Genomic DNA, 22,716 nt, shown 5'->3' with positions numbered 1-22,716 from the left:
TCAAAACACTAGATTAGGCTCTTTTTCGAACAATCGACGGTGCCACTTTAGTTTCCCAGAGCGTTTAAAGTATTAGCTTATGATAGCCAGTTTTTTTTTAGGATGGTGGCATAGAAAGGCAAATCATTCTACTAAATACAATCAACTGTCTATCAAGAAGAAGGCTATCTGAGTAAATCAGTTCAAGTTAGCTTTGTGCAAAAAAAACCTTCGTAACCAGTTCCAGACCCTAACGTATGTATAAAACGTTAGTAATAAATAACTAATAAAAAAAAAACTAAACGAATAAATAGTGTCAAACCCCGCATTACCATACCACCACACTATATCAAGCAAATCATTTGACTACGTATGCAATTTTTTCGCAGCTACAGCTATATCTGAAAAGGGAAGTTAGATAATAATATAACTAGATACTGTTTGAAGGTGAAACGGTCATTTAGAATAGGCTGATTAATTTTTAGTCTATTATATAACTGCTAAACGGCTATATTCTTAAAGCACTTATACAAAGACAATTAGACTGATGCGCCGTCATTTTATTTAATATTTTATTTATTATTTTTATTTAATTCCGCCGTATTTTTATTTAATTCAATGTCCAGTTTAACTAAAGGAGCTAATTGCCGATCTATTCGGAAAAAATATTGAAAACGTCATGCTTTTTTTCTACCATGGCATGTTGTATATCTATAGTGAATGCGGAAACATTTCAAATCACCATCCGTGGTCAGAAAAAAACTAATCTTGACAAAATGATCGGCTCCACATACTCGTACGGTGACGGCATGAACATACACAGTAGGCGCACACATACGATTCTAACTTGAGCTTAAGTCTCAGTTTTTCCCACCTCTCGTGAAGGAAACAATATGTTCCTTTCACGCAAAAAGCTCGAAAAGTTGCTCAAACTGAATCAGGACAACGCTTTCCAACCAGGCTACACGGTATTTGTCCAGCCGATGTTTTATCGAGCGTATTCCATTAAGCATTCGACCCATGTTCTAGTTCTGTATATCGCCTGTTACCTTCCTTGTCGTGTAGGCGGATCTTTCTAGATACGATTTAGATGCTACGGATATAGCGAAGGACATAGTCATCGTCAGTTACTTAGGGATAGGCTATTTTCATTTGTATGACCATTTTTATGTGAAGCCAAATTTCCATACACGATGACAGTTTAGTGACTTTCATTTTATCAGTTTCTCCTGTTCACTAGATACTTGCAGTATATACAAACGATTATTTTTCAATTATGCTTTGGCTTATTTTTATACTTTTTCACGTGTACATTATTAATAATTAGTCTTATAGTTAAGATAAGAATCGAGTAATCTGGCCGTAGCTGTAACAAATAGTGATTGTACACGATGAAGATCACATTTTTATCTACCAAACAATATAGAATTTCATCTGTATTTTTGGTAGCTAGATAGAAAATATGTAACCGATTCGTCCCTATTCTCTGCGATATTCTCCGATTTTTAAATCATTGTATTTAATCCTTTCCGACAAATATGTTTAGGTTTCATTTTGAAAAATCAGTTCAGCCAGGTTTTAGGACCCACTCCGTTGTGAAGTGTAGGGTTATTTGCCAAATTAAATTTGGCAGTAATTAGAAAAAGTGGCTGTCCATCGTGGTGAAATCTCCCATTCAAGCTCTCACAACCTTTGTCATGTGCGGTCCGACATGGTTATGGAGAAAGACGACATCTCGCCTGTTGGCTTTTTAATCTTTTAACGTAATTGGGTCATATGCAGATTTCAGTTGATTGTTTTCTGCTTCTTCTCATGCGTTTTCAATGTATAAGACTTTTCCGATTTTACCAAACGCAAATCATAGTCTTCTTTTTTTAATGTAGATCTGTCTTCACTCCGGACTTCAGCGTATCTTCTAAAGCTACCCATTTTTCCTGTGGTCTATTAACGTGCAGACGTTACCTCTCGTTACCGGCAATAATTCCTGTAAAAGCTTCGTATTGTTTGGAGCCGGGCGAGATTTCAACAATCAGTGAGAGGCCTTGCTTGCTTGTGTCCTCAATCGGTGGTCCACACGGGCCCTACTTTCTGATAAAATTCCATGTATTCAAGATGTCTGAAACTACCTAATAATAAGGTAGCTGAAAAGTTGTTTGGCGTTAGCTTAGCTTCTCGGTCCATTAGCGAGTTGTTTCCCATTCATGGTCCACGTCGACCTTAATTAATCGACCGAGTTGGAGTACAGTCTCCAAGTCTAGCGTTCCATTTTTAAATTTACCAAATCACTTCCAGCGTTTTCGTTATACATGACAGAAATACCTTAGGCTGCTTTTGATCTCAGTAAAAAACAAAGTACCTGTTCTTTCGAGGACTCGAAGACCTCCAACCTTGGAGTCTAAGGTTTACATGAAATTCCGCTTAGGATAGAAAAACTCAATCGAATTGTGTATAGATGTCAACGGACAGTAAAGTCGTAAAAGACGAAAGGAACGGTGCAAATAAACCCAAACATTTATGCCTAAACCTATGATACAGATCTCGTAGCATTCACTAGCTTATGTGTACACGTATCCGGGTTAGAACTGGCATTTATGTAAAGCATAAACATATATTTATTCATAGCTAAAAGAGGTACAAGTTAGAATAATAACACAATATGAAACGTCTTATCGTTACATCCATACAAACATTATTTACCTAAAAAATTGGGACATTCCCCAGGCGAGAATAAATTTTATAGACTCTATGAACCCCGTTCGGTTCTCTTGCTAACACAAACATCGTCTAAGACATTGCGTTAATGTCCAGAATTGATCTATTATATTCAAAGCAACCAGTTTATTAAATTTTCTAAAATCGGCAGCCTTATATGGTTTGCAGATGCTCTAGAGAATATTCGATCAAACGCCTTAGAAGGAATACTAGATTAGGCTGATCCACTGACCTGACCCAATTTCCACTACGTTTTGTTCTCATAAGCTTGGCCTTATACCACTAGTCTTTTGCCATCCAAAATAATGTGGAGAAACCCGTTCGTAAAACCAGCCTCCCACAGTCTATTTTTTGCGCCTTACGAGTTTCAAACGAGTTGACTTATCCACTACAGTTATGTAAAAAGTACCTACTCTCGTTAAGCATTCTACAATGATTAAACAAGCTAGAGCCAGGCAGCGGTAAATCTTCAACAGTGATTTTCTTACGAGGAAAGAATTACAGCCAATGACAAGGTAATCAAATACATTGTAGTAGAGCTGTCTCCGTTATACGCTTTGTTGCCATTTACTTTTTTCATAAAAATTGCCAAAAACCTTTCAACATAATGGCGTCGATTCGATTTATTTCAAGAGACTGCTATACAGCGTAACTATACAGCCTAGAGTTTACAACTTTCTCCTGCCGTAACCAATTCGCCAATGCAGGAAGTTCATTCATATTGACACATTAGTAGATCTTACTGGACAGAGGCTATGGCGTAAATTTCTTGTTCGTTTCGCCTTTGTCAGGCTATCGTTATCAACGACTCAGAAATAGACAAACACCCCCCGGGGAAGTGGCAAAGCGACACACGGACTTGTGCGGTGCAGGTTGTCGAGAATCTTGTCTCTGTCGCTTCTCGTAATTTTCTCCACCGGCAATATCGACTCGGTAATTTATACGGCTCCAAATGATTCGCTATTGGCAGAAGCACCGTTATTTCTACAATTCATTACGCATCGTGTTGTCGACTGGCTGCCGTCGTTATCCCATCGTCTTGCTGGCTGAGCTCCATCTGTCGTTTGGAGCTATGACCTCAGATGTCGTGGAGATCTTTGTTGTTACTTGGTGTGGTATTCAGCCATTAAAACAGTAACAATGTCTAAAACTAAACATACAGAACAAACAGTCCACTTGTGTCCGATGGAGCTAACATTTTCCTTTCAGTCGGAATGCGTTTTGAGAACAAAGTCATCTGCTTGAATTGAATGAAGATCGAGCGGTATAGAATTCTGAGTAGTATATTTAGTAAGCCTAGACGATCACATGCATCACTCTGAAGATCTGTCCCTCATGTAAGCCTAATACCATTCTTTCTCCGACAACAAAATACATCATAATATTCGAATGCAATTCCCAAGTAGCTAACTGGATGCCACCCAGAGAATTCGTATGGTTCCCTTTGAACACGCTAAGTGGGTACATCATCGAAGGAGTGTCTCTTGCGAGTACCTGGTGTGCCGCTTGATACTGGTTTTCCAATGTACGCAAGTACGTCATCCCTACCTAGTGTAAACACTGTAGACTGATTTTTAGAACGGTGGCACTTCCTGCGATAGCAATCCAGTTTTTGTAGTGAGCCATACCCGTCAGCGGCAATCACAAATGCCACAGAGAAGACTTGAAGGCATGATCCTTCTAAGATCACTACTAAGGAAGATGTAATTTCGGAAATTTCTAATGATTTCTTCCAGCTTTTTGGTGTTGATTCGCGCAGTCATCCTCGATTTGTTTCTTTTACATGTTTTCTCTCTACCTTATTTTTTTATATGATATATCTAAAATTATTCTAGTATCATTACATTCAATCAACAATTATGCAATGTTCCTTCTGGCCCTATCGCGGCGGCAACCGCCTTATATTGCCTTTTCATTCGCTAATAATTAAAGACTCATTCACCCCTGTATATAGGTTCATACCTTTTGTTTGCACGTTTATTCACGGCAGTACTGGGTCGCAACTGCCAGTTACCAGCTTGCAACTTTTTTTAGCCAACACCAGCCAATGCTCGAAGCTTGAGGCCCCGGGGCTTTAGTTATCCGCTTCGAGCAGTTAATGTTTTGCTTGAGGTTTCCCAGTCACAAAATCGCACGATTACATGCAGAACGGCAAACCACCGTCCACATTGCCAATCAAGTACTACGGGTGGCAGCTCAGATTTGTCTATCCCACTAAAATCCATACATTTACCAGCGCTTCATTTTTCTTTCAGGTAATATCTATACGCGCCAATGTTTTGGCGCGTCGATCGCGTAACGGTAAAGAACAACACGCAAGACTAAGCGGAAGCAGAGACTGCTATAGAGAGCCTTGGAAAAACACGGCGTAGGCGGGACGTATGGGAAAGTAATAAAGTCAGATGAATAGTTACGTACAGAATATTGAAGCAACCACTCCGGCAAACACAGGACATAGAGGTGAAGTGTGGGGTGGCTTATAGGGATGTGGACTTTGGTGGAACAGAAAGAAGCAGCCAACGACCGGCAAAAGGACAAAAACTCAGTGACAGACATGGCGGGACATGGGCCGAGTAATCTAGTCCTTTTGCCACCATCTTTTCCCTTTCCTCTCCCTTGATCGTTGTTTCTCAGTGTTGTGACGGGGGTGCCACCTTTGATGCCAGACGGTGGTTCGGTTTATGATGCGATGCACCAAATCCTAAGGCCGACATTTTTACATTGTATGTAGCCGCCGTTAAAATCGGCTCTTTTCCGTTTTCGCTGTAGTTTCCTATGCAGGTGCAGGAAGCTCCGAGAGCTACCTAATTAATACTCAATTGGAATCGATAGTGTCACGCTACCTCGCGTCCCCTTGGTCCGTCATCCACTTGGCCTTCCAGGACCACGTTTGGCTCTGGTAATTGCCAGTATTGTTGAATTGAGTCGTTGTTGATTCCTTCGTGTCTACGGTGGCCTTCGCCCGCTACCTCCATTTTCTTAATGGAAAGCGTTGGTTCTTTTTTCGTTTACTATTCTCTTTTTTTGTCTTCTATTCTTTTTTGTTACTGCGAAAACCACGTACAAACGAAGGCAGCTAGTAAAATAGTCGGCTCGCTTCCAAGTCATAGGCGAAGCCATGAATATAACTGAAACGAGGGTGGAACAACTTCCTGCCACTATCATAGTTATTTGGCATTCAAAGCGGGTTTGTACGTAAGCGAAATTAATAATGTCAATACGTACTATTCCGCGTGGCTCGACCAGATCCGTAAACGCATTCAAATAAAAAGGAGGCTCTAATGCCTTTTTTGTGCCGTGGAAGTTTGTTTGGTCTGCACATATTACGCCGTTACCTTACATTGTGCGCGAATCAAAACTGTTTCAGGTTCGAAAACAATATAAAATGCTACACGTAGCTTCTCTATGTAATTTAGCGAAACCGCCAACGGCAAAGGAACTACGCTAATGTTTCTACTGGGTGAGAATGCATTTACTTGCAGATGGGGTGATGCACGAACCTCAGGTTCGCCCATTTCACAGCTAGGTATCACTATGGATGTTACAGACTCGAAATAATATATATGTTGTCAAATAAAGACAGTTGATCAGTGCTTGAAATCAAACAATATTGTTTTCGGATGAGTAGAACAATAACATCCACTAATAATCTTAGTTTCTATAATAATACCACAATGTTTTCATAGATCTATAGTTTTACAGGCATGTCCCTATGCTGAGTGTATAGGGCTAAACACATTTTGCTGACACGTAGTGCACTGTACATCGTTCTAGACGTATTTATACGAAATTTCGATGGTCGTGAAGACTCTTGCACAGGCCATTTTTAAACCTCGCACATATTTTTCGGCTGGATCACCTTGTTCATAACCAAACTATGTAAACGAGGATTTAACCTAAAATATTACTATTTCATTTTAGTAACAACTTTCCCTTAATGGGGAAATATAGGTTCTAAACGACTACGATCTGGACATTAGTCTTACTTTATTGAAAGTCAAAATCCGCTGATTCCATTAACCCATATGTTGTGAATGAAGATATTAAAAGTAACCTTCTTATTCTAATTAACTTCGCCGCATGAACCGAATTCTATTTGGCATCGAGCAAAATGATGGTATCATTTTAACCTTGGCTATAAATAAGCTCAGTCTCGTTGGTGGATAATTGAAGTGCGAGAGTGTCTTTCTGATCGTAACCTTCAGCATACGTAAGCGAAGCAATACACACGCTTATGTTCAAGGGGGAACTGAACTCAGTGAGTGCTGTCCAAGACAGAGATCAAGCTTAGATTGTAACTTAATTGATCGCGATGACATTAGAAGTTACCAATATTTGCCTCGTACCTGATGCTTTTCTGCCGACCATCACTTAAAGACAAATGGGCATTTATATTTATTTTGTAGTCACATCCAGACGACTTTTACTGGAGGTTCGCTACGAATTCTCTAATCTCGACAATGTTAGTTCAATAAACGTTATTCCAATCTCAATTTAGCGCTAATGAACGAACACACACTAAGTGACGATCGCGGGAATTACGTCCTCAACGGAACACCTGTTTTGTGCGAAAACGTACTGTCATACGTATCACTGAATTTGAAACAGTTTACTTTGTCCTCCCCCTTTGGACGCGATGAACCGGGAAACAGTTAGCGTTAAAATGCAGGATAATATTGGCATTTCGGGACAACATTAGGGTATTGACTGGGGCTTTAATGTTACCTTGATATTATCCTAAAATCACCCCATGTCACTCTAATATTGCCCTAAGAGTTGTTCTAATAGTTATTATTAATAATATTAAGGTTATATGATGTGGCACATCTTTCACAGACTAATGAACGTTAGGAAAGAAAAAAGACGAGCAGATCTGGATGAGGAACAATGGTGAAGAAAAACATCAGCTCGTATATGAACGTATGAAGAAGTGCACGAGGCTATAGAATTAGGCTTTAGAAAAAGGGAATTGATACGTACTGGTAATGTGTTTACCTACTAAATCTAAGTATACGTGGTAACCTAGGTTCGAGTCCGGGGATAGACACATTCTGTTTCGTGTTGGAAAAAGGCCATCGTCTTTAGCAACGCATACGGTTGAAGCACCGAACATAAAAGTCAAGACATTTAATACAGGACAACAAGAGCCTAGAAGCAAGTTATGTAAGTTGCAGTTTGTGCCGCTGAGCTCCTGACAGCCCAAGGTAGATTTACATGGCAAAAGTAGCGGGAGACTTTAGAGGAAAGAACCCTAGCCGTAATTATCTGCATCGCCTGCTGTTTTCAAGCAAAATGGAGTTTTTATTTGACAAAAAAAGCATTTCATTCGGGCTCAAAGACAGAAGCTGCCACTCCTTTCATACGAATCGCTGGACTCGATGTGTGCGTTCGACGACGGTCAGATGTTTAGCCCGTGTTCGTCAAAGCATTGCTGATTGTCGCTTATACTCAAATACATCCCAGCGGTATTAATCAGTATAAAATACGCATAAGGTTCATCGTCTATCCTGCGAGGATGTCGTTTCCAAGCCCCAATTTATTTTTAAATAAAAAGGTAAAAATCGTCAATGAAGGACATGCGATAATGAAAGTAATATGGACCCTTTGTTAGTTAAACAGGAATAATTTCTGGCCCAATCAAAGTATTTTGAATTGTCAAGTAACACTAAAAAAAATCTGTAGATGATGAAACTAGAATTGTTTAGCATGTTTTATCAGTTATAGTGTACAGGATATAAAGCTGCACAGGATATAAAGTAACAGCAAAAAATAGATTTTTTCTAATATTTCGCTTTTTTTTTATCTTTATGTTATTCTAAAAAGATCCTTTGCATAAAATCAAAACGTATACACATGATTCCATGTCGCTCAGTGCAGCTAACCGGTGGTATTCAGGTCATCAAAATAAAAGGCGTGCGTAATTGTCGATCCAAGAGTTCCGGTCAGACTCTAACGTTTCGCGACCATTTCAGCATCCGCTTTGGAGCAGGCTAGATAGTCTTCTCTATGTTTTCTTGGCCCGACGGTCCCTCTTGAAATAACGTTCCCTACAAGAAGCAAATGCCAATCCGATTCGGATGAAACACCGAGACATATCTTCAAGTCAGCCAGATTCATGGCACCACTCCGTTCTTTTGCAAACGTCGCCGTTCACTCAGCGAAAGCATTCTACGTTACGAGCTTCTGTAAACGGCTGTTGACGTACCTTTATCTGCAGTGGTTACTGCAGTCTAACATTTGTATGTCATTTAATGGCCAAAATAAAGCGGAGAAAAGTCGTCTGACGTTGCTCCTAGGCAAATCTTGACTCACTTGGCCTGCTAGTGGTAATGGTTAGTGCTGAACCATGGGCTCTCACCGCAATGCCATCGAGTGGCGAGCACAAAGTAAGACAAATGTGAAAAAGGTAAGCCAAAAGAAGCCGAGTTTATTATCATGCTGTATCACGCCAATGTATGGTCAAAACAGTGAAACCATAAATATGGGGAAATACCATAGGGTACTCTTGCGCCGCGTATCCGGTACAAGGGTGCTGACGACGCAACAAGTCGTGCCCATACAAAATAAAGTGTTCATAAAATGGTACAGTTTTTATATGTCAGAAAGGGCCGTGACAACCGAGTCCAGATAGAATCCTTAATAGGTTGTGGAATGTATTTCGCTATCCTATATTGAAACGTACATATGAGAACAGGAGGTGTGTCACTATAAAGCTGTTATCGATTAGAGGAAACGATAACTAATATATGAGTCTGACTACATGCAAGGAAATATAAACCATAATCTCACTCCGTTCTCCGCTTGAGACTCAATGATTATGCGTGCCAAGCTGATTGAGGTAAATACATATTTGATCAACTTTTTGCGACGGCTAGATGTGAGTAGAGCAAAGGTGGTGATACTTTGTGTTGGCTATTTTCAAAATTAGTTGAACATTGAAAACCATGCGGCCACATCCAGCGACACTTTAAAGGTTTCAGCGCCTGTCAGAGAGATTGACTGCCGATACTCAGTTCCTCCGTTTTAACGTGGGTCATCTTCTTTTATACGTAATAGCCTGGCGACTCGATAACGTTTTGCCCAACTCGATGTTATGTCGCAACCTTCACATTCATTGAGTTTATTGTCAATGCAAAGCTTGAACATGATTTACTTGACACCTCAGCCTCGATATCTCGACACGTAAAATCGTTTACAAGAGCGGCGCAAACACACACGCACACGCAGAACAGCTACTTCTTCGAAGTTGTTCTGGCTTTGCTTTATTGTACGACTCATACAAGTCGCCTCCGGTGCAAAAGATTAAACAATTATTCTTAGATAAAAAAAAAATCAAAAAGCAACAGTTGTAAACAATTGACAATATCCTAATGTATTATTTCAACACAAGTTAACATGGTAACAAGTTCTCCATAAAGTTGGATAAAAGAGACCACTAAAAAACAATAATATAGCTTCAATAGGCTAAGTCCATCTAAAAGGCAGGAAATAGAAGATTTACTGTTGCATTTTGCGTATTTACACAGGTGAGCATAAGTCGACCTTCGTCATTCTTATGGCGAAATGAAAGGAATCCAGTTGTCTTGCCTCTGAATTTAAAAAAACGTTATGAAAATTAGCGCAACGTAATTTCAGAGTCACGTATTAGTAGTGCAATTTCAAGATGTACGAAAGCCGCTTTGATGGCATCCATGTTTAACTATTCACTATTTTTTTTACATAAGCGAATTGTTTTTAAATTATGCTAGATCCATACGCAGATCCGGCAAGCCGGATGACTCCAGAGAAAAATACCACTCTACCCGAATTCAGTTCTGTCAAAGGCAAGCTACTAGTTTGAAAATGATAGTTCCGACTATATGATGATTTAAGTCGATATGATGAAGGCTACATAATTGAAACTTATCACAGGGTGTAGTATGGAGGCTGCCTAGTTCGCCCGCAGGCCTTTACGAGATTTCGGCAGAAATGAAGATCGCGTACAAAACTAATAGCCCGAACATGGGTCGTAGCAAGGTAAAGCGAAAAATAGCTCATTTTTTTGGGAAACTATCTCTCCAACAAGATAGCGATTGGCATAAACTGGGGGGGGGGGGGGGATTCGAGAATGGTTTCGTGTATTTAGGTCCGGAAAACGCATTGATCCGGAAGAAAGACTATGAAAAGTGAGCGAGAGCTGTGCCGTTCGAACTTCACATTCCACACGTAACAGCACTCGACGGGAGTGAAGATTTCACTTAATTTTCTACGCGCACTTGAGATCAACATAGATCTGAGATGAGGCCCGAGACAAAACGACCCGATGTTTGCAGTTTAACTTATTAAGACGGTTAAATGAAAAGAATCTGGGGCAAATAATGCAGCTGAGCTTCGTTAGAAAACTCATTTATTCTTTTGTTTTACTAGAAAGTACTTTAGTTCTTGATCGTTTGATCAACAACGAAAGTTAGAGGTTCGAAGGCGATCAGATACCGCCCTAGATCTAACCATAAACTATGCCAACTAGCAATTTGCTTACGTATGTCTTAAGTGAGAGGTCACGAGAAAGCAAAGTAGGGTTATGGGGGAAGTATGGTTACAAAGCTGAAACTTAAAAGACTTGACGGAAGGGCATCACCAGGTGCGGCTTGATTTTACTCAATACGGGAAAATTTACCTGGCCCTTACACTAGAAGTATTGACAGATTGATAGCTTTTTCTTGATTTGGTGGATGGTGGCGCATGGCCGTTCTTAGTTGGTGGAGCGGTTTGTCTGGTTAATTCCGATAACGATATCGGGAGTGGCTTCAATCCAAATAGTTCTCGAACTAGTTGTGTAAATGTAGGGAGAACTTACTAAAAATAAGCTGATAACACACGTTGGTGCCAGTTTAGAGATCGTGAGTAATATTAAATTTAATGTAAATATGCGTTCTGTTTCTCTAGTCTTCAGGTTTTCTTGTGGCTTATGTCAAGGATGGTGACGACGTATGTTCAAGTAGGTTAACTTAAGTAGGTGAATTGATTTCATAAGGAGTGCGACATTTACAGGCGATGATTCCAAGAAATGGAATTGAGATCCATAATCCGTTCCATTCAATTTGCTACGATTTTCGGCTATACCTTTACTAAAAGACTATTCATTCTGCATATGATAGCTACGTATCAAGACACATACAAGTACATTCATTATTAAATATTTTAATAATAGTATTTAATGAAGCGACTAAGGATAGTATCTCAGCCGTGATCACTTAATTGAAAAAAAAACCGTGTATTTTATCTACCATCTTATGCAAAATAACATATACCAACTAAGTAAATAGAAAAGATATTTGTAAACTTTTTGACTATTGTCACTAACTTTAGTAAAAGAAGTTGTGTTTAGCGTTTGAACTTTTTTCTTTGTAAATATATTTTCACCGTTCACCTATTTCCGATTATTTCAAACATCCTTATTTCAACAATGGTACCCATTCATAGATGGTACGTCTATTTACTGTTTTCATTAAACAGAATTCATCTAATTGTGCCGGACCCAGATGAGCGCTGTGGGTAAGAGCAACTGTATTCTACGTACATTAGCGGCTCGTAGCTCTACGAAGCTAATAGAAATCATTGTCAACTAATTGTAGCCTCGTCTGACCCGCCCTCTATTTCAGCACGACAGAGGAATCGAGGCTAAGACAAAATTTGAAGCCTTTTCCATAAAGTAAGGACCACCAACGTCACGATGGACCCGAATGAAACGTTGTTAACGAAGAGTTGTTTTTGCGCATGTCACTCACATATAAATGCAGACGTTAGTAAAGATTGATAGAAGGAAAAACGGTTGAAAATGTACTAGAGTAGCAAATAAATGAATCTCACGGAGTCTCCAGCTGTCATGTTGTAAAGCGGACGCTTTGGTTGCCAATGGTATAAAGTAAAGGAAAGCAAACATAGCAACAAAAGCTAAAAACGGAAAGATGCTCTTGTAAGGTTTCGGTCTCTAGCTAGAATCCACACAAGTCGTGTATAAGAACATAGAATAAAATTCTTAGTGTTGCTATTGAAGAAGACACGCTTTAGATTATTATTATTATTATTAGCACGGTTATTTAGTGATATATAATAATGCGCCGTCCTTTGAGTTTTTGTTAGTGGTTACTGGTTATTGATAATACCTATAAAAGTACAAGCTCCTTATTTCAACGGATTGATGGATAAAACGATGCCAGACTTTCGATAAAAAAAAAAAAAAAGTTAAATAAAATAGAAGAATTAGGCCTTCCCTTATCGTTTTTCCAGAAGGATGATTGTCTCAACAGGGAGTCTGTCTATGTTTATCTTTTTCGTAATTCGTTTCTCCAAAGAACGATTAAACAGGGCCCCTATTTTTGTATGCAAGCAGTTTGGAGAGCAATCATTACTGCCAGACACACCCGATTACGCCAAGTACATTCTAATAGGTAAGTAAAAAATTGGTTCCTTCAATACGTGTGGGTTTATATACGTTTAGACGTCTTCATGTGCAACATTTATACGAAAATAGTCGCTCTATTAGTCCTTAAAGTCACGCTAAGTGTTCTGGGTAAGGCGGTATAAATGTATATATATATGTACTAATAATATATAGTCGAACATATGGGTGACAGTACGTAGTAGCATCTTTTCTATAGGGTATTAATTTATGAAGGTACTCTATTAAATGTAGAACTCAACAATAATACATTTATTTGTTTCATCAATCCTTATTGGCATACAACGCCACCATATTTAAACATTCAGCAATTTAGTACAGGATTTTCATATAGAAAATTATTAAGCAATAATAAACACACGCAAATCAGAAGGTTCAAACGTATATCCGCATTCATATCAGTTATGTTTATAATTGTCGCAACTTCATTCACATTGTACGCAGTATGCACATGCAGACGTGAACGCGCGTTTCATAGTCATACTTATGGATGGATGCGAATTTGCAAAACGCCATACAAGAACTGATAAGAGTATGCTACTTGAACGAAATACAGACCTCTATGTTTCGAGCTTACGTCAGGTATCGCCATTAGAAAAAGTTCCATTAAACGCCTGGCTAGCTTCCAGCACGATACGAAGCCTGTTTATCTATGTCCAGATGCGAGGCTAGATTGCAAGATACTCCTAAGATTAGCAGACAAATATGTTAATTGTTAAACTATTACGGGGACTAATGCAGACTAATCTTTGGGAACAATCTCGCTTTCGAATGAATGCCCCGCTAAACCTATCATGTTTAATCATAGTCTAATAATAACCACGAATAATATTACGAGTAGTAGCATCCCTGGCCCAAACTAGGTTTACCCTACCTATTTAGGCTGCGGTGCTTGGTAGACAAGAATGCGGTCCGGGTGAGCAGATGCACACGGATGCAATTTTTTATTTGCAAATTTTTTAATAAACTAAACTACATTCTGCGATAATAATACTAAGTAGTTATATATTTGCACGCTATGGGCATCTGAACGCTACCGTTAGCTCCTTAACGCGTTTGATTTTCGACTGGTAAAGCACATTATCCCAACATGCCCTGACCACGGTTGCGGCTTATAGTTACCACCGCGTACTTTGCAACTCTACCCACTAAATTGGAGGAAATGAGGGTGTTTGTTACGATATTTTTCGTGTAATTAAACGTGAAACATTTCCTTGCCCCGATGTGTTTACCCATTAAATAGTAGAAGCAATTTTAGCTTTTTTTTAACGATGTAAATGCGCTCGAGGTTCGGTTTACAAGCCTCTCAAAATATCAAACCATTCGATAGATGGTAAGAAGTCAGTCTTTCTGTTTGTTATTTTGTTTATATACTCCTCTTCCAACCATCGCCCGTTGGCGTTATTCGTCACTCATATGGAGCTCATATGGTTGTATCATGAAAATTTCTAAATTCTTGAAAGCTGAATTGAAAGTTCTAAATTATCTATAAAAACCCAAACTATTCTCTTTAGGACTAACTTGCACATATCTTTTTATGTATTTAATTTATTGAATTAAAGGTGAAAAGGACAAGCCCAATTTCTCCCAGTACTAATAGGTTTTCAATAGGTAGCGTGATTCTCGTCACAAGTGGTATTAGTAGCTTGTCTTTCCTTGCCCCGCTGCAGAACCGTAACGACGAAACAGATTGGCTCTAGATGTCAACTGGCGGTATCTTGATGATTTAGTTAACCAACAAAGCTCGAATATGAAGTTTAGTAATGGTTTTGATGGGAACTTGGAGATTAAAGCTAAAAGATATGGCATGTTTTAAGCCGTAATCACAGTTATCCTGCTTAAAGCTGTTTAAATTAAGAACAGAGCTTAATAAGTATTTCTTTAGCATCGGTAACCTTCTAAAAGGTTTCCGATCTTTTTTTTTCTAATGTTTGTGTTAATAAGGTTAACAGTGTGCCTAATAAAGTTCTACGGGATAATTGAACATACGGTGAAACACTGTAACCTATCTCTTCGAGTCAATAAATTGTAAAAAAATAATTACAAAAAGATCAACAAGTAATCGCAGTCACTGACCTAACAATATGTCCTTGTTTACGTTTCCTGCATCCAATTTTTCACGCCTTCATGCTCATGCGAATTAACTCTCTGATGCTGATTGAACTTGAGTTCTAACCAAATATTTTTTGCACTGTACGAACGTCAAACGTATCCAGAGCCCGTACGAAATTCCTCTGGGAGCTCTGTATCAACCCGTCGAGGAAACATGTTTGCCATGTTCCGTCTTTACTAGGTCGATGTTCCTTTGTCCGATCCAGCGCGAAACTATAGGATGTCAGAAAATTGAAAAATCATTCCTGCGAAAATCAAATATCAGAATTGAACTCTTTTGCCTGCTGGACAGCAGATCAGCAATTCCCCATTGGAGCCATTGGCCTGATTTGGCTCATCTGGCTATCAAACAAGTTTGCTTGTAGCATACGTCTCATTTTGAGGTATTACTTGAAATTGCCGCAAAGGCTCAAGTGCTACTCACTTATTGTTCTAAATTCAGTTTAAATTTAGACCTTAGCTTCACATCTGTATAGAGCTAAAATTTCTTAATTCATCAAACGTCAAACTCGTCTCAATCTCAATCAAACAAACAAAGTGAAATTCATCTTTAAAGATTGCCCTTTATTGAAACTTAACATGTATACGTTCATCAGTGGCACAACCCAGTAACTCGTCGGTCCAAAACCTGGGTATAATCCCTCAGCTAGTTAAGATAGTACCTATTTTTTGTTAAGCTGTGAACATGTTACGGCCGTAGTTTTCTCGTAGGCCTACGGTTGCATTTTACATTGCTCTGCTCAGGTTTGTCTCTGCCTGTTTACTCATATTGCCAACTCATCGAATCGATTTCGATCTCTTCCAACGATGCCAGAGCTTATTGTTGCTAACTGACTGTAGGTCAGCATACTACGCGCTCCTTTGTTTGTATGAGCTACTTTAACAAAATAAGAAAGAAATTCGAAAGAATCGAGGGCAGCGACCTTGGAGGTTTCCATTTGGCGGTTGAGCATTGTGATCTACGCTATTATATTGTCGGGTTGGAGAAAATAGAAACTTGTGGTTGTCAATAGGAATGAAGCGCTTTCACGTCTCGAGGTGAAGCTAATTTAGCTCGTAAATTTTATGCATAGAAAAAGGCCTTCTCTTGAGTGGCGCCTTTGTTTCGTTTCCGCATCCTCGTAGGTGTGCAAACAGCTGTTACAACTCCTAAATGTTCCGAACGAAGTTCCGACTTCTGGGACCTAATGTTAGTTAACTTTTCGATTTTTCTCCGTGCTCGTATTACACCCGGAATCATACGCAAAATGTTTCTACCTGGAGCTACCCGTTATCTCGATAGATGGCGCAGCCAAGTTCCTCATGCGTTCGGGATGTTTACAATAGGTTCGTCTTTTCAGTTGGTTCACGGGTTGTCGACAAGGATCTTATATAGCCGGAAAAAATGGACTACGTTTAAGGTCCCACCTTCCAGAACTTGCTCTTTTCACCTGGTACTTCCAGTTTCGTAGCCTGAACTCAACACTGAGGTCGGTTCTCAACGGACCCATACAGGAGAGAAAGAGCGCTTTCAAATGATATGGAAGACTATGGGAAAAGTGAATAAATAAAATAAAAACAGAACATTAAAAGATCGTCATTACCATGTTTCAACCTAAAGCAGATAGCTGAACGAAGAACATCAGTAGAGTGGCCTAATTTCACTTCTCGAAGTTTCAATTAATTCGACTCAACAGGTCCTGGGCGAGTACATTGGTAGAATTACGTTCGTTAAACAGTTGTCAATCAGTAGCAAAGAGAGCATTCGAGTTAATTCGAAAATTCATTTATAGAAGAGATAAACTCACTACCGTTTAATTTTTTTTTCGATTTCTAATTTTGCAGCTTCTTAGTTTCAAATGGAAGAGGCTTGGTTAACGTCCAGGTGAGCTATAGGCCAAGAAATGCTCTATACGTCGGTTAAGTCAGTCCTACCCTCGGTCCGGATCTGTCCCTATGAAGCATCGGTCTGCTGGCCAGAGATGTGATGTTATACGTGGCTGATCTGTACGTATCAGCATTGCTGGTCGTTAACCATCGGTAGATATTTCGCTGGTCTAATAATAGATTTGTAGTTTCCAAGTATTGCCGTAGACATCCAAATCGGTTGCTGTTTCGATCACTACAATTTCCACCTGTAACCTCAATAAAAACGCCGCCATACTGTGTCCTCAATATGAGACATAATGGTTGTCTTCTGGTTGGCAATACACTGTACCGCTTTCAGAACCAATACTTTACTTCGCAACGGGTAACGTTGTACAAATCTAAATTGCTGCCTCATATTCCCGCTTCTTTGCGTAGTCCCATTTAGCTTGGGTTAGCACGTCTGAACCCGGCCTTTAAACTTGTTGGAATGGGTGCTGAGAGTGCAAAACCTCCGGCAGAATTACATTCTGGTAGAATTTCCTCTGTATCAGATCGATATTCTGTTCCTTTTTTCATTTTGGCAAGTATTTCCTTGATCTATGAATCGGTAACTTCTGTGTCACCCTGATCGACCATTACCCCCCTCGTCATTTCCATACATGTTTTTTCTTTCTGCACATTTATTTCTACAAAATCACTTAGCGGTGTAGAATTAAGGACTTGCTTTCATTAGGAGTGTAACCAGAGAGAACCTTACTGAAACTATCTGGCGTTTGTCCAACAGGCCCATAAAACGGCATACACGCCAGCAGCTATCAACATTTATGATTAAACTTTATTTTTTAATTCCCCTTTTCATCTGTTCTTATTTTTCTACGCATTTATAGTTTTTCTCCAATGCTAAGATTTGAACGAGCGTGAGTATGTCCCTGTTAGTTAGGGTCACCATAGCAATGTGTTCACTAGCTTGCGAGACGATGGGGTCCCGTTTTGTGCTATCATAGTATCACGCGTTATTTACAGTAGCTGAAATTGATTTTTTCTTGCTAGTCGACAGACTTGATTCTATCGAGCCGTGCCGGAGAGGTTTTTTCCGTAACTTAACTAGTTTAACCGTTTGGACCTGTAAAGCAGTAACTTTATATCTCTCTGACTATCTCTATATTCCTCTAAGAGGAACAGAACGTTCCATTAGCTTGACATAATCATCTCGATCAAGTATTAATTGCAGAATGGGCTGATCGTAATGCAATAGACTTCTGTATCGTTTTTTGGTTCTTTTCATAATTATTGCTGCGGCATACGTGTTGCCATTGTATTATATAGTGATTGGTTTATTGACGGGATATGTTCTTGTCTTGTTTAATACTAGTCATTTCGTAACTAAATTGATACGCTTTCTAAAGCAGAGAAGGAGAAGGACTCGCCAGCTGATGGAGATAAGGGAATATAGAAAGCACGATTCAAATCATCGCTCTGTTTATTAATTAACATCTTACTGAGTTCCTGAAATAGTATATCACACAGATGTTTTGTAGTTCCTGCAATATATAGGAATTTACTTTAATCATACTGAATCTTTCTAATATAAGCATATTTATAGCTCAGTACTGAAGATATCAACTATCTGTATGATCATTTTTAGCTGAAATTGTAAATACCATCATACAGTTACTAGTATGCAAAGTACAGTCAAACCAAGGGGTGATCATGCAACTACTGATTGAGCTACAAGTGTTTGTTTTCTGTTCAATGCCAATACTTTATTTTTCTGACATTGTTTCGCCCTATCTATGCCCAGTGACCACTAACCATGCAGATTTTATCGCAGTGTGATACGCTACTTCGGATAGTACCTTCGGCCTTCGAAACTGTGGATTATCACGGAATATGCTGGAGATGGCAGTGTTGTCGATCTCATGAAAGCCGCACGCTTCGAAGCGCACATGTGGGTGAGAATGAACAATGAAATTATCCAATGTAGTATATCCGTAAAGTTCTTTTAATGTTAGACAACACAAACCTTTAAAACGCAACAATGTCGGGAATATTTAATCCTAATCGATAAGCTTCGCATGGGAATTTCTAGAGCCTTTGATAACAGATCAAGGCTGGCTTCTGGAAAAATATAAACAATGAATACTAGCAGGGCAGCACTAACGATGCAGTGACATACGATGGTCGTTTTCTAAAGTAGGCGAAAAGATCATGACTGTTTGGAACTATTAACACTATTAGTTATGTATTACGTGTACTTCATCACAAACGCCTGCCTACATTTAACCATTACATGTATGGCTGATTTGCTATTGTAAAGTTTGTAACTCTTCCTATTTAGTTGCCGTAGCAATCATCCTCCGGCAGGTACCGAAAGACTTGAGATACTTGCACAATGAGGGAAAGTTACATCGTGATACCAAAGCAGCAAACTTTCTGTTGTCGGAGCAGAGCGACGTAAAGTTAGCAGATTTTGGCGTAGGCGGCCAACTCACATCGACCGCATGAAAAAGAACAATTGACGCATTTCATTATTTTCTCTGACCTATCTATAGTTTGTGCACAAGGCAAAGAAGAACCCATATCTAATTGATCTCGTCGACAAGTACGTGCTGTAAAGGGCAAACGGTGGCAAAAGTAACGTTGATACCGATAATGATTCAGACAATGGCACCGAGCACCATCATCCGCATGTCAAGGGTTAGTGCTCTCTGCAAATCGTCCTACAAAAAATATGTGATGAAGCTAACACTGAATGGAACAAACACAAAGACGCTGCCATTAAACTTTAATGAATTTGTAAAGCTCCACAAGCAGCTGCAAAAACAACTGGATGGGAATTCGTATTTGCGGTTCACATCAGCTCATAACTTAAACAACCTAAGATCAGTTCCGACCTTTAAGGGTGGAGGGAAGGAAGACGTTAGGAAATCCGTTCGTTCTATAGGACTGCTAAACATTATATTTGTAGATTTCGGTGCATACGTTTGACTATGTTAAAAAAAAAGCCTTGCAAAATCTAAATACCACATTGTTTTATATCAATGATCAACCAACTTGTTATTTTAAACGGTAGTGAACCGGAGAGCAATGATTTACATGCCGGTGGCACATGGAAGTTCCTTCTCTGGAACTTAGGAATTATCAAGAATCCTGCATCTCCTAGCGTAGGACCCGGTTAGCGCCTAGTATCTTCTGAGCCCGTGTCATCTGGTCCATTATTCACTCGATTCAATCGAAACGATCCAGCGCAACACCATGGCCAGCGAAAAATTGCTTTACCTCTACGAGAATTACGAGATGAATAAGCTAATTATGTGAAAAGTCAGACTTTAGGCGAATTAACAGCATCTTTTCAAGATCCGCTTTAGTTCAGTAGTATTATTAAACATGCAGTGTGTATTATAAAATTTCGATACGACAGCGGGGTTATTTAGCGGCACATTTTAGAAATTCTTTATAACTTTTAAAAAGCATCATTAATAGATGCAGATTGCCATAAGTCCCTCTAACATATGGCTTCGGTTTCGTCTATGTATGTCTTGTTTCTATTCTTTTAGGAATGGGCAGACAGTCTACGAATTGGTAACCGACATTCCGTGGAGAGTGAAATGGCTTCGCCGGATCGAGCGCCCTCGACTGTACGCCATAGCACGATATATTCGCCATTATTTGCTCTTCCATTGCGGTCACCTATACGGCAGAATTTATCTGCTGGTGATAAAATGGGACCCTCTCACTCGGTCCTCCTTTGAAGGACGTTACTGGTTGAAGTCCTACTCTAATCCGAATATTTGTAAAGTTACAACATTCCTTAGTTATCGATCTACTAGCAGTAAAAAAGTATACCACTGCAGAGAAATATTCCTCAAAAATATTATATATTCGTTGTAGATATGAAATTACAAGATAGCTTCGATCGGATTGAGCCGGGTTACAGAGGCAGCGTAAAGATATTGCAGATTACTGCAAATAATTACCATCTTCATCAGCTTTAGCGTACGCTTGCACCGAAAACAGTGGAAAAACCGTATGTGTATCATGAAGGTAAACTATGTTAGGCTGACACTGGGGTTAAATTCTACCGTCATTATCACCTGACAGAGAACGACAATGGCGTAAAAACATTGTATATACTCATATACGAGAATACCACTTTACTAGGGATACCTTTATGTTCTCCCATCTTCTCATTTATGCATGTTGATCCCACATTTAATCAAATATCTGGATATTGATATTATCTCCGTTTCACTGAACTACATACAGTAAACAGAAGCAAATCTGCTCCAATGTTTCGTACTTCCATTCATATTATAAACACGTTGTAGTACCTCACGTGTGCCTTGACCCCCAATAGGATCGCATCCCAACTTTCGTTTTTTTTACGGAACCACTATCTTAATTTATAGATATATATATATATATATATATATATATATATATATATATATATATATCACACATGAATGATGACATTTATGATGAATAAATATCCATTTATGTTTTTTATTTAGATTCTGCCTAATAGTGGTGCGGAAAAGCTCTTTAGCTGTCTTTGGAAAGTTCATTGCACAGTAATAAACACAATTTGCTCGAATTAGACAGCGCCTGTTAATTATATATCTTCTGTAATAAAAATAACTAAGCTAAATTTCTGTAAGTTTAATAATTTTGCGGATGCTACGAGTCAACGTCAAGCCTGTTAGTTAATTTCGACCTGTTTTGCTAAGCAATTGATTGAAAATAAGGCAACGCGAAAATTAGCAGCCATCCAACGATTATATAAAGAGCGTCATAGTGTGTTAGCAGAAATTCTTGGTAGGAGACAAAATACTCTATCTATTACTAACAAAAATATCATGTGTCTGGTTTGAACGGTAGAAAATACAAAGACAGCTGAAGTAAAGAAGCAGCGGAAAGCAAAATCCAAATCAAATGTCTGGAGATGACGAAATTTCAACCCTCGATGAGCGTGGAGCAAGCGCTATCGACTCTCAGATGAAGAAGATGCTTGCCGAAATGAAGGAAACTGCCGAAGAGATCGACCAGGTACAGCCGGAACTTGATCAGAGTCTGACCCTTTTGGAGACTCTACTTGAGAACACCAACAAGCAGCTCGTCAGGCTTAGGGAGAAGCTTGATCCGAACGTTGTGACCCAGGCGGAAGTGGATTACGCGAAGAAGCGCGAATATGAAAAAGGAATTCGAACAACAACGGCATGGTTGGTAGAATTGCGCCACGAGATCAGGGAACTCGAAAGGACAACTGCTGCTGAACAGAGTGTTGGTCCTAAAGAGCAAGCCCGTCGCCAATCACTGGGCTGGCCTGGGTTGCCTGAGATTGAAGATAGGCTGTCAAAAGCCACAGAAGATTTAACTGAGCAGAAGCAGAATTTATCGAAACTAGAAAGGGCATTACAGGAGACCGAAGCGACTATTGCCGCACGCGAAAGAAAATTTCGAGGTCTCCAGCAGTATTTTGAAGCCAAGCACATTCATGATAACTACGTGCGAACTATGCTTGGAAAGATAAATTGTTTTAAGAATCGGCTTACGTTTTCTTTTAAGAAAGAGAAGGTTAAAGATGAAGAAAGATCATCCAAAAAAATAGCTGCACCTTCCGC

At 39.3% G+C, this 22,716-nt stretch overlaps 2 long non-coding RNA genes across 4 annotated transcripts; both read left to right on the top strand.

The window, feature by feature from the left end:
* Positions 1-24: 24 nt before the first annotated feature.
* On the top strand, positions 25-12,799 carry LOC111249389 (uncharacterized). Its single transcript, XR_015327649.1, has 3 exons — positions 25-234; positions 4,947-9,097; positions 12,333-12,799. It is a non-coding gene; the product is annotated as an uncharacterized LOC111249389 (long non-coding RNA).
* Positions 12,800-13,070: 271 nt separating this feature from the next.
* LOC147756003 (uncharacterized) lies at positions 13,071-21,480 on the top strand. Of its 3 annotated transcripts, none has more exons than XR_015327648.1 (3): positions 13,071-13,121; positions 18,924-19,789; positions 20,650-21,480. It is a non-coding gene; the product is annotated as an uncharacterized LOC147756003 (long non-coding RNA). The 3 variants fall into 3 exon arrangements; XR_015327647.1 differs by lacking the exon at positions 13,071-13,121 and adding an exon at positions 14,831-17,230 and having other exon boundaries at positions 18,924-19,040; XR_015327646.1 differs by lacking the exon at positions 13,071-13,121 and adding an exon at positions 14,831-17,230.
* Positions 21,481-22,716: the final 1,236 nt, after the last annotated feature.

Source organism: Varroa destructor, unplaced genomic scaffold, assembly GCF_002443255.2.
Source record: "Varroa destructor unplaced genomic scaffold, Vdes_3.0 BEIS01000004.1, whole genome shotgun sequence".
NCBI lineage: Eukaryota > Metazoa > Arthropoda > Arachnida > Mesostigmata > Varroidae > Varroa > Varroa destructor.
Note: the sequence above shows the minus strand (reverse complement) of the source record. Positions and strands in the feature narration are given on the sequence as shown.